At 32.4% G+C, this 10114-nt stretch overlaps 1 long non-coding RNA gene across 1 annotated transcript; it reads right to left on the minus strand.

The window, feature by feature from the left end:
• Positions 1-1018: 1018 nt before the first annotated feature.
• On the minus strand, positions 1019-2676 carry LOC121122082 (uncharacterized). The gene is made up of 2 exons (XR_005865685.2): positions 2537-2676; positions 1019-2451 (listed from the first exon to the last, which is right to left on the minus strand). It is a non-coding gene; the product is annotated as an uncharacterized lncRNA (long non-coding RNA).
• Positions 2677-10114: the final 7438 nt, after the last annotated feature.

The raw sequence follows: 10114 nt of genomic DNA on the forward strand, positions 1-10114 counted from the left end.
CTGTGGGGAAAGTCTTTAGAACATGGTTGAACTTTAAGTACTATCAATTTAAAGAAATTGATCTATTCTTGAACAATGACATCAAAGACCTGCACATGCCAGAGGACTTTAAGTCGAAATTCCTAAATACGAGAATGATCTTGGATGTCACTTGAGGTAAAAATCAACAAACCAAGTAACGTTGCAGATCAAAGAGCTACCTGGAGTTCCTACAAACACATTAATAAGGTAAAAGTTGTGGTAGGAATTAGTCCGAGAGGTGTGGTCACCTACATATCATATGCGTATGGTGGCTCCTGATGTGATCCCCAAATAATCGAAATATCAGACCTATTATACAAAAAGCGACTGACTTCAGGAGATGCAATCATGGCAGATAGAGGGATTATGGTGCAGGACTTATTTGCCAATCAAAATGTTAAAGTGAATATTCCAACCCCTATGAGAGGGATTCATTAACTTCCGGGGGCAACTGTCGTTAATGACGGGAAAATAGCTTCGAAAAGAATACATGTTGATAGGATCATTGGACATCCAAGACCTATAAAATCCTTCAAGGGGAACTCGACCGCCATAAAACTTCCTTGGCAGGACGGATTATTTATGTGTGTTTCATTTGTTGTAACTTTAGAAAAAGCATTGTATCTCGAAGTGTATGAAATTTATTTTAATGCTGAAAGTTCAACCTGGGTAAAGTTAATTATTTAAAACTTTAATAAAATTTAGAACTTAATCTAACGATATTTTTGGACAAAATAATTGTTATTAGTTAATAATAGAACCAATATTAAATTAGGGAATATATAATTTAAAAATATATTAATTAAGTAATGTCTCCAAAAAAATTTACAAATTAAGGTCTCTTCATGGTATCATTTATCATAAAAAACATTCCTCATAGTGAAGTTAGTATTGTAAAGTGTCTGTAAGTAAAATTCCCTGTAATCAAGTTTATCAAACTTACTGAAATAAAATAAGTTAGTAAAATAATAATTTCAATAAGACGCAGTGTGGTATAAAAATATTTATATATTTATTCATAGGGACTATAAACATATGGCAGCAGAAAATAATGTATAAGAATATGTAAACATAACAAAAAGGACCAGGTATCTCCTTTTTGATTACCTCTTCCGATGAAATTGTGAAATAATACTCAACCTTTGAGATGAAATGACCCTACTTAGAAAATGATACAACTATTACCACATACACCAAATGTTTAGTCATAGCTGATTTGATATGTATTTTACATAATAATCATTATAAAATTTGATGAGAGGAGTCAGTATATCCTCATTAAAGAATTCATTACTTAATATAATTTCCTCAATATATGTATCTTCAAATGTGAAGCCTACAAAAAAACATTTTGAATTCCTTCTTGCTCGTAGCTGACCCTGAATTTGGTAGTAATAATTGTGATTTATTTTTAACTTAATATCGCCGCCAAGAATCTCCTAGAATGGAAATTTAGATCCTAGAGCAATTTTATCATAACATCCTGAATAAGGACATTTCACCTCGATGATTGAGTCTTCTTCCACAAGGGCATCGGAAGATTGAAGCCAAAAAGGGTTACTCTGCATCAATGAAAAGCCCACATTTGTTAACAATTTTTTTAATTACATGGTTAAACTTTTTTATACCAGAAAACGCATGCGCCTTCCCATGACAAATAGCAGCAGACACAATTTTGTTGAGCTGATATATTGACTCTGCCAGAATGGTAAATTCTCTCCCATGACATCAGTATTCTTCTCAATTTTTATGATATCCTGATCAGATACTTTGATACAGTCCTTCACCTAATAATGGGTAAAGGGATATTCCAAATAATCGTCAACAAGGATGGCTATTTTCAGACTTGCTGAGCCAAAGCTATATTTCCATATTATATTTAATTGAGAATTCTACATGGTCATTTAGAACTCATCAACTAATTCATGTCTATTGAGGAAACGCTCAGGTTGAGGATCATCGTCATTGTTGACAGCTGAAATTTAGTTTTTGTACAGTTAAAGGGGGATATTCTAACATTTTTCAACAATCCTCTGCACAGTTTTTTTTTAGCCACTCCGGGTTCTCTACCATATAATTTTCCGGGACATTTAAAAGTATGTAGTGTCTCTGTAGAGGACTTTGATAAATATAAAATGTCATTAGAAACACCATTTTCCATTATCAGGAGGGCAGAAACTACATGTTTACAGGTCCTATGTGGGCCTATTCCTGCCGCACATTCACAATATCTATTAACGACCTCTCCTGATTTTTCAATGACGAACTTTACATTATAATTAATTTTTTTCATTTCAGCTTCAACTATACCAGAAAATAGTGTTTTATGTATGTCTTCTTTTGATTCCACGAAGCTCAAGGCCAATACTGATTCTTTCATTTTTTCCCCTTTGCGCATTGACGCAATATCCAAATTTTGAATATCGCCCCCTGCTTGCCGATGCATAACATAATGCTCAATGTGAGCCTTTCTTATAGGAGGAATAGACGTCCTATCGGACTAAACAATACTTACAATTCTTGAAATTAACTTCTTGGGTTGTTCAACTCGTCTTTGGAAGCCCACATAGAGTCTAGAATACTTGAAATTTCATTATCACTTAATAAAAATTAAAATCACATCCATAAAGTCTCAAATAAGTTATAACAATGAGTAATAAAATTTAAGGACTTATGTCAACAGGTGACTCAACTTCTTCTGAAGTCTTTCTCTAGCTAGTAGCTAGTATTCTTTGGCCGAATAATCATAATTATTATTCAGGGAAGTTGATTATTTTTCCACAATGTGGAGCTACTCACTGGTGGTGTGTTTACATACAAATTTAAGTAAACAACGCACTTGCTCCATTGAAATCAAACAACCTCTTTTTTTCTGTGGGGAAAACTATAATAAATTAATATTTGACATATATTTGATAATTAGTATAATTTGGAGACACACCGAAGAAAAAAAATGAAGTAAAATAATTAAGGTTATGTTCTTGATATAAGTATACGACTTCAATAAAACAACATCTAAAAAGTAGAAGCTAAACTTTCATGCTGCAACATGGCAAAAGACGAAGATAGGAAGTGCACATCCTATGGTATGGCCTTGTAGACCTCACGGCACCTTTTTATGACTGTTGTATGGTAGATGATATAGTAAAGTTAGTTAGAGAGAGGATTGAAGTTTCCGTGTCCATAGTGGAGCGACATGTGATGCCATCTCCCCTATGATTGGACTATTTTAAAATAAATTATATTATTAGCTAAGTGAAACTACTGCCCGCTTAAATAGCTCTAAAATCTCCCTGGGTCTTGAAAGGTTCGTCGTAAAACTTTGGACCTCTTGTCGGTATTCGACAAAAATGGAGCAGAACTAAGAATATGCTACTGATATTGTTTATAATCAATCCATGGGATTAACTGGAATTTTTAAAGGGGCTTAATTAGGGCTCACTTGTCCACTATATCTTTTTTTTTTTTTTTTTTATTAGTACTATTTTCCTTTCAGAACAACTCATACTCAATTGACATATCAATAATTTAATCAATAATTTGATAATTTATGTAAACTTCAGTTTATGGGAGCGACAAAGGAAAATAAATAGGTTTGAAAAAAAATGTTTTGAACATTTTCTCCTCTATAGCAAAATACTTGTACGTGTTACATTGAGAGCACTAATGTCTCCCATTTATAGTAATTGGTTATTAATTATTATCCAGATTCACACAAACTGCTACATCTCTATGAACAATGTTATGTTCTTTGAGGACACCTGCGTAACTCTTCCACAAATCTTCGATAACTTCAAGATATTATCCGTAAATAGGTTTGTTGGGAGATTTGTTAAACAAATTCTTGTAAAAAGTTCCGATTATTTCTTTATAATTATATAAGACAGTATTATATTGTTAAAAAAACTGTTAAAAACTAAGGAAAAGAACGAACAAAATAAACAACTAGCTTTATCCTAGATATCTTAGGAGTACAATTTCGCGCAGAAAAAGACTTACTTCCAGTACACTGCAGTATAACGTCAAAGAGGGGAACTTTTATCTCTTAAATAACTTTTTACACATATCAAATACACATGGAACCTAGAACACCCCAATTAAATTCATACTACACAAAAAAAAAAGGATCCACAACTTGCACACAACATATATAGGTATACAAAGATAGGGTAACCAACCCTTTCATGGTTTAGCCATGAAAAACAAAAAATTAACATGGCACCTGTGCTGACACAACGTTTTATGCGATTCGCAACAAGCAGCTGTCGTGAGGAGAATGAAGGGAATAAACAAGGACATAGAAAAAAATTACTCTAATGTCGATCTTCAATTCTACGTAATCAACAAGGACTTCCACGTATAACTCCCCATCAAATCCTCAATATTACTTTCCATCATTCATGAGCAGATACCCTTGTGGTTTCACTTAATATTTAGATGCTCTCTCCTTGAGAATGATAACAGCTTTGGAAAATAAAACCCCTATCAGATTGGTAATTAGAAAATACTCCAAATTTACAATTAAACAAGGCATTTGACATTGGTACTAGTTAACAAGTTTTTTAAAAAATGTAAACTCATAGCAATGGTACACAGCTTGTCTCTCATATAGGCTAGTATATTGTGAGCAGAATCTACCACTCAGACTATTTGTAGCAATTTCCTTAAGGACTTAAATACAGTGCATTAGGGTTTTTGTCATTCCCGAAAATCAAGGTGTGATTTTTCTAATTTTATCCTTATTGCTTAATTACTATTACTAAGAGTTTTACAGACTTTACATAGTAATATGAAAACATAACTAAATCAAAACTGATATTGGATATAAGATCTATGCAAATTTGATTATTAAAATCAGAGATATCGGCTTCTTTGCAGGGGTGTTGAAAGTGTATATTTTAGAATAACTCTAAATCGAATGAGCACATCCACAGATATAACACCATTTAATAATTTAAAAGGTGTTACCAAGAATTGGAGAGTGTAAAATGTCATTTTATCAAAATTAGATTTAAAATACCCACCCAGTATCTATCAATCAAAGTATAAGCATTTGTTTTTAGAAAAAACTAAAAAAGATGTTTCATGCAAATGATAACTTAATGTTGATTTTTCAAATTGCTCTAAATAAATTAGTTTTTTTAACAAATTCTAATTAAATTTTCTTAAAACATCAAATTGTTCTTTTCCGAATTTGAAGATCATTAAAGTAAAAAAAAAAAAATAACAGTGCTCTCTTTTTGTACAAGTTTTTTTTTTTTTTTTCTTAATTAATTGTATACTATTTTTATTACTCTTTGACAATTTCTTTGATGTGTCATTATCACTATTTTTCACACATTTCCAACTTTATTTTTCATCCATTGCATTGGATTGGATTTGAAGCAATTTTATTTTATATAAACTTTTTAACTTCAATTTTAAAGGAATGGTCGGAAAAATTCAAGAAAATAGTGTGCAGTAAGGGAGAAACGTTTTAACAAAAGGAATTTGTTACTTGTCAGTAAATAAAATTGTAAATTAGAAAGTAACCGAGAGAAAAAAACTGAATAAAATGTATCCAATATATCGAAGAAAAGTTGACATAAGTTATTTATTTTTGCCCCAGAATAATTTGCATTAGTGGGTTGGTAGCAAAACGTGGACTCGAGAGGTTGCTTTAGAAATACTTCAATATTTAAAAATATATATATATTTTTACAAAACTTGTAAACTTATTCTATTAATATGCTTACCTTCAGCGTCAATCACAGCCTTTACACGTCGGGGTGGAAGATATTTCAGTAGTTGATAACAAACTCTTCAACCAAGTTGTCCCACGCAACAACTAAGCTGGCCTTCAGTTAGTCGCCATATGGGTTTGCAGTTTTGTTGCATTCCTTCTCCAAAGTGCCCCTCACACTAAAGTCAAGTGAGTTCAAATCTGACTATGAAGGGGCCACATCTCTTTGTTTTTTTTTAATTCTTTAGTCTTCTATCCTTCATTACCTCTGTCTAAAGGTGGTGTGGGATCCTCACCTATGAGGACAATCCCAAGTATCCCTTCACAGCCTTCCTGATGGCCCTAAGAGCAACGTAGAAGTCGTTGGTGAGCCGATTAATTGATTTGGTGGGGTTTTCCTTAATCTTATTATCGTAGCTCGACTGGAACTTAGAATCCCTATATAAAATGTTCTCTCCACTTCTTGCTTTCCTGGAGAGGTCTTCTCCATCCGTTTTCCATCTGGACCACATTGAAAACTAGGCTCCTGGAACACTTCACAACGACCATAACCCTCGTCACCTGAACTTAATCATCTCATGAGATGCGCTGCCTTTTGGGCACTTGCTCGCGCATCATGACGAGATGACAAAATGAGTATATAGATTGTGTAAGCACAAAGGATGGCTGAACCAGTATGTCAATAAATAATCACTAAACCTTGCTATATTAATGATCATTCCTCGTTTTGCTTCCTAACCCTATATACTTTAACAATTTGTAAAACTTAATTCTTAGTTAAGGATTTTCAAGAAATAGAGCATGTTTTAACTTGCCCATATGGAAACCGTTCCATTTCCGTCCAACATATTTTTATGCTTTTATATCTAACTGAGTATAATCTTATCTCTATGCATTTTATGGAACAAATACTTTGAATGTATTTTACCCTCTGTTACTTGCCTAGGTAGTGTATACTTCCAGTATCTTATTACTTAATAAATAATTGAGATTTCATGCATTATATTTTATGCCTCCTTACTAACTATTAAAAAAAAAGGATAAATTTCTTTGGAGAAGTTTTTAATAAAAAAAATGAGTTTACTGCAAATGAGATTTTTGAAAGAGAAAGAGTGTTCAATTAAGTTGATTTTAAGAGAAGAGAAATTGATCATAGGGATAGATATTCTTCTTTTTTTTTTTTAGCTTGATAAATATTTTAGAGAGTAGAGCAAAGATAAATCAATTTTAAGATCGAGGATATCGTCAGAGGATGTTAAACTATTCTTTATTTTCATTTAAGTATGTAAAGAGTAAAGAATGGTTAAAACATTCTATCCTTAGTTAGAGCATTGAAAACAATCACTGGAGACTTCCAAACATTTTTGTTTAAGTGCACTCATATAGTAATACAAGGAACCAATTAATTGAAATATTTTTTCCTAGTTTAAATTTAGCATTCGCCTTAACGATTTTTATTATTTTTATATCGTCTCATATAAAAAGGAAATTAGCTACATTACTAAAAGAGGAACTCAACTTTTACAGCGACAATATGGCTGACTTCTGGCCTGCCTACATGTGACCCTCCTCCAGGTCTGACTTCAACTCCATGGACACTTCAGTTTATTGGTTTCTTAGAGGAAAATGTCTGCCACACCTATCATCCAAATTTGGATTCTCTCTGAGCTGGCATCATGACAGTGTGGTAAGCCATGGACTCACCCTTCATAGTCCAGAGCTGTTAATGTGTTTGCGAGCATCTTGAGGCCGTTATTGCTTGTGAAGGAGGATTTTAAAACGGTTTTGATATTTTTTTTTTCAATACAAATACTATTTGAAAACTTTTTCGATTGTATACTCAATATAAAACGGATCCTTGTGAAATTGAGCCCATTCTTTTAAAATGATAAATCATTATAAGTATCTGCTTAGATATGAAACAATATTCTTAGGAGAAGATTATCATGTTTTACTGTTGGATTAAGTATTATGTATTTTAAATATAGTAAAATTTATATAAATAAATATTTTAAAGATCTAAGAACAACTTTGTTATAATCATTATAGAACCTCTTAGATGTAAAGCTATTCACAAACAGAATTTAAGATAAATTTCAGTGAAAGATATAATTTCATTAAAAAAAAGATTCACTTTATATCGTAGAAAGCAATTCCCTTATATATGTACAAGCATTGATTTACAATATATTTTCATCAACAAAATGAATAAAATCGTGTAATCTTTTGATTTATCTAATGCATTGATGGGCGTGACATTACAGCTTCTAAAGAAAACGTTTTTCACTACTATGAAACCTCACACACAATTAGGAATGAAAAATGTGGTAGTATTCTAATTAAATAGTCTGAGCAGTGTGATAACATATCTTTGTTTGTTCAAGACAGAACTATTCTTTAGAGGGTTACTTTATTGTTTTAAAAGTTCATATCTTTTATTCCTTCGAATTACTTACTAAATTGGAAAGGTTTTTAAAGTTTATAAATCAAAATTACTGACAACTTTTAAACTTTTTTAAGTTTTCCATTTTGAAAATGTTGACTATTGAAGTTTTTCATAATTTTCAAATGCCAACCCCCTCCACTACACATTTTGAGTGCATGACAAAACGAGGGCCTGCAGTGTCTGTCATCCAAAAACTGAGGTCCTCAAAGTCACTTTCCATCAGCACTAGTACGCCATGAACGAGGACTACATCTGCAACGGATATCAGGCCTTCCACCACCACCTAGAAGCCATCCTTCCCACTAAGAGTGGCTACATTAATGAGTCCAACACACACCTGTTTAAAGTATTAATATTGTTAATTAATAAATTTTATCTTCTTGAATTTTAAAATTAAAAATGTTCATATTTTAATGGACCACTCGGTACATGTTAACCTTGAAATGCTAATCAAAAAACAAGTAACTGGACCAGGTGTTGCATGGAAATTAAGACACTCTTCAATTTTAATTTCAATAACATACTTTTTTTTTTTTAAATAAGTGAAATTAAAGATTTATTTTTTCAATTTTCTTCACATATTCCTTGAGAACAATTTCTTTTCAATGCAGTCGCACTTGGAGGCGATGATGGCCTTTAGGTGGCATTTAAATAATGAGCAGTCGTTGCAGATATTATCTTTGCTCCTACCCACCCAGTACTCATTGACGGAGGATGGTGCAGTCCCTTGACTCCACGTGTGGCCAGATCCTAGAGTCAAGTGATTTCTGGCCAGTTCTGTAGGGGAACACATTCACTTGCTCAGGAGTCTCTTTCCTGACATCAACTGCTGATTTTGTATCAAAGAACTTTATCTTCATTTCTCATTCATCACTTAAACTGCTGTTTGACAACCTTCTAGAAACTAGAAACCTTGAGGTGTTCAGAAATATATGTGGGAGTTATTGCCGCCCAGAGTAGTGTAGAGATCTCGGACGTCTCTTTCTTAAATAATTTTTTGTTGGAAGTGATGTATCAAAACAAACATCAAACCAAAAGTTTCTGACACAATTTCAAACACTGAAATTGGTTAACATAGCTTCCAGTTAACAAGAGTGTCCTAATTCCCACAGAACACCCGGTATATGCTTGTGTTGAAATGTAATAACTAACTTTTTGATCATTTGGGGATATGTCAAAAATTATGTCTTATTATTATTCCAAGTGCTTATTTGTTAAACAAGTATCAAATCTGGCGAATATCCCTACAATAATAAATAATTGTGATGAATGGCAATTTTTGTAAATGATAGAAACTTTTTTTAGAGTCCATCTTTTTTCTCTTTTTGGAGAGATAGAAGGAATGATTAAAGGCTACATTGGGATAAATAAATCACTAACAAAGAATTTATACTCTTGTTAGCCTATATTATTATGGGGCATATGCAGATATGTATAAAATATGTCCTAGAAATAGAGAGCAGCTTTTTAGAGTTAGCAATCTGAAGAGAGTGTTTTTGTTTCTTTTCCAATACAATTATCATTATTATTTCATTCTTGAGGACTGAACATATATGTATATAGTAATAACTGCTCATTAAAGACGGAGCTTAACAATGAGAGTTTGCTTTGGAGTAATATGTACAAGTCCTTGTTGAACTCGGTGAAGAAATGAGGATCGACCTCGAAGTAATTTCACCCTATAAGTCCTTAAAATATATGGAGTGGGATTTCTGTTTATTTCCATCTTCTCACAGCACTTCATGACGACTAAGCTGTTCTACTCCAAATCTTGCTTCAAATTGTCAGGGTGACCATGTTAATATTCGATATCTGTTATTTTTTTAAAGCGGCAGGGAACTATTTATGCATCAATAGGCATGAACATTATTTACTTATATTAGTTTGTAAGCAAAGCTGCGATAAATTACTCAAACAATTGGAAA

The sequence above is a fragment of the Lepeophtheirus salmonis genome, chromosome 7 (genome assembly GCF_016086655.4).
Source record: "Lepeophtheirus salmonis chromosome 7, UVic_Lsal_1.4, whole genome shotgun sequence".
In the NCBI taxonomy this organism is placed as follows: domain Eukaryota; kingdom Metazoa; phylum Arthropoda; class Copepoda; order Siphonostomatoida; family Caligidae; genus Lepeophtheirus; species Lepeophtheirus salmonis.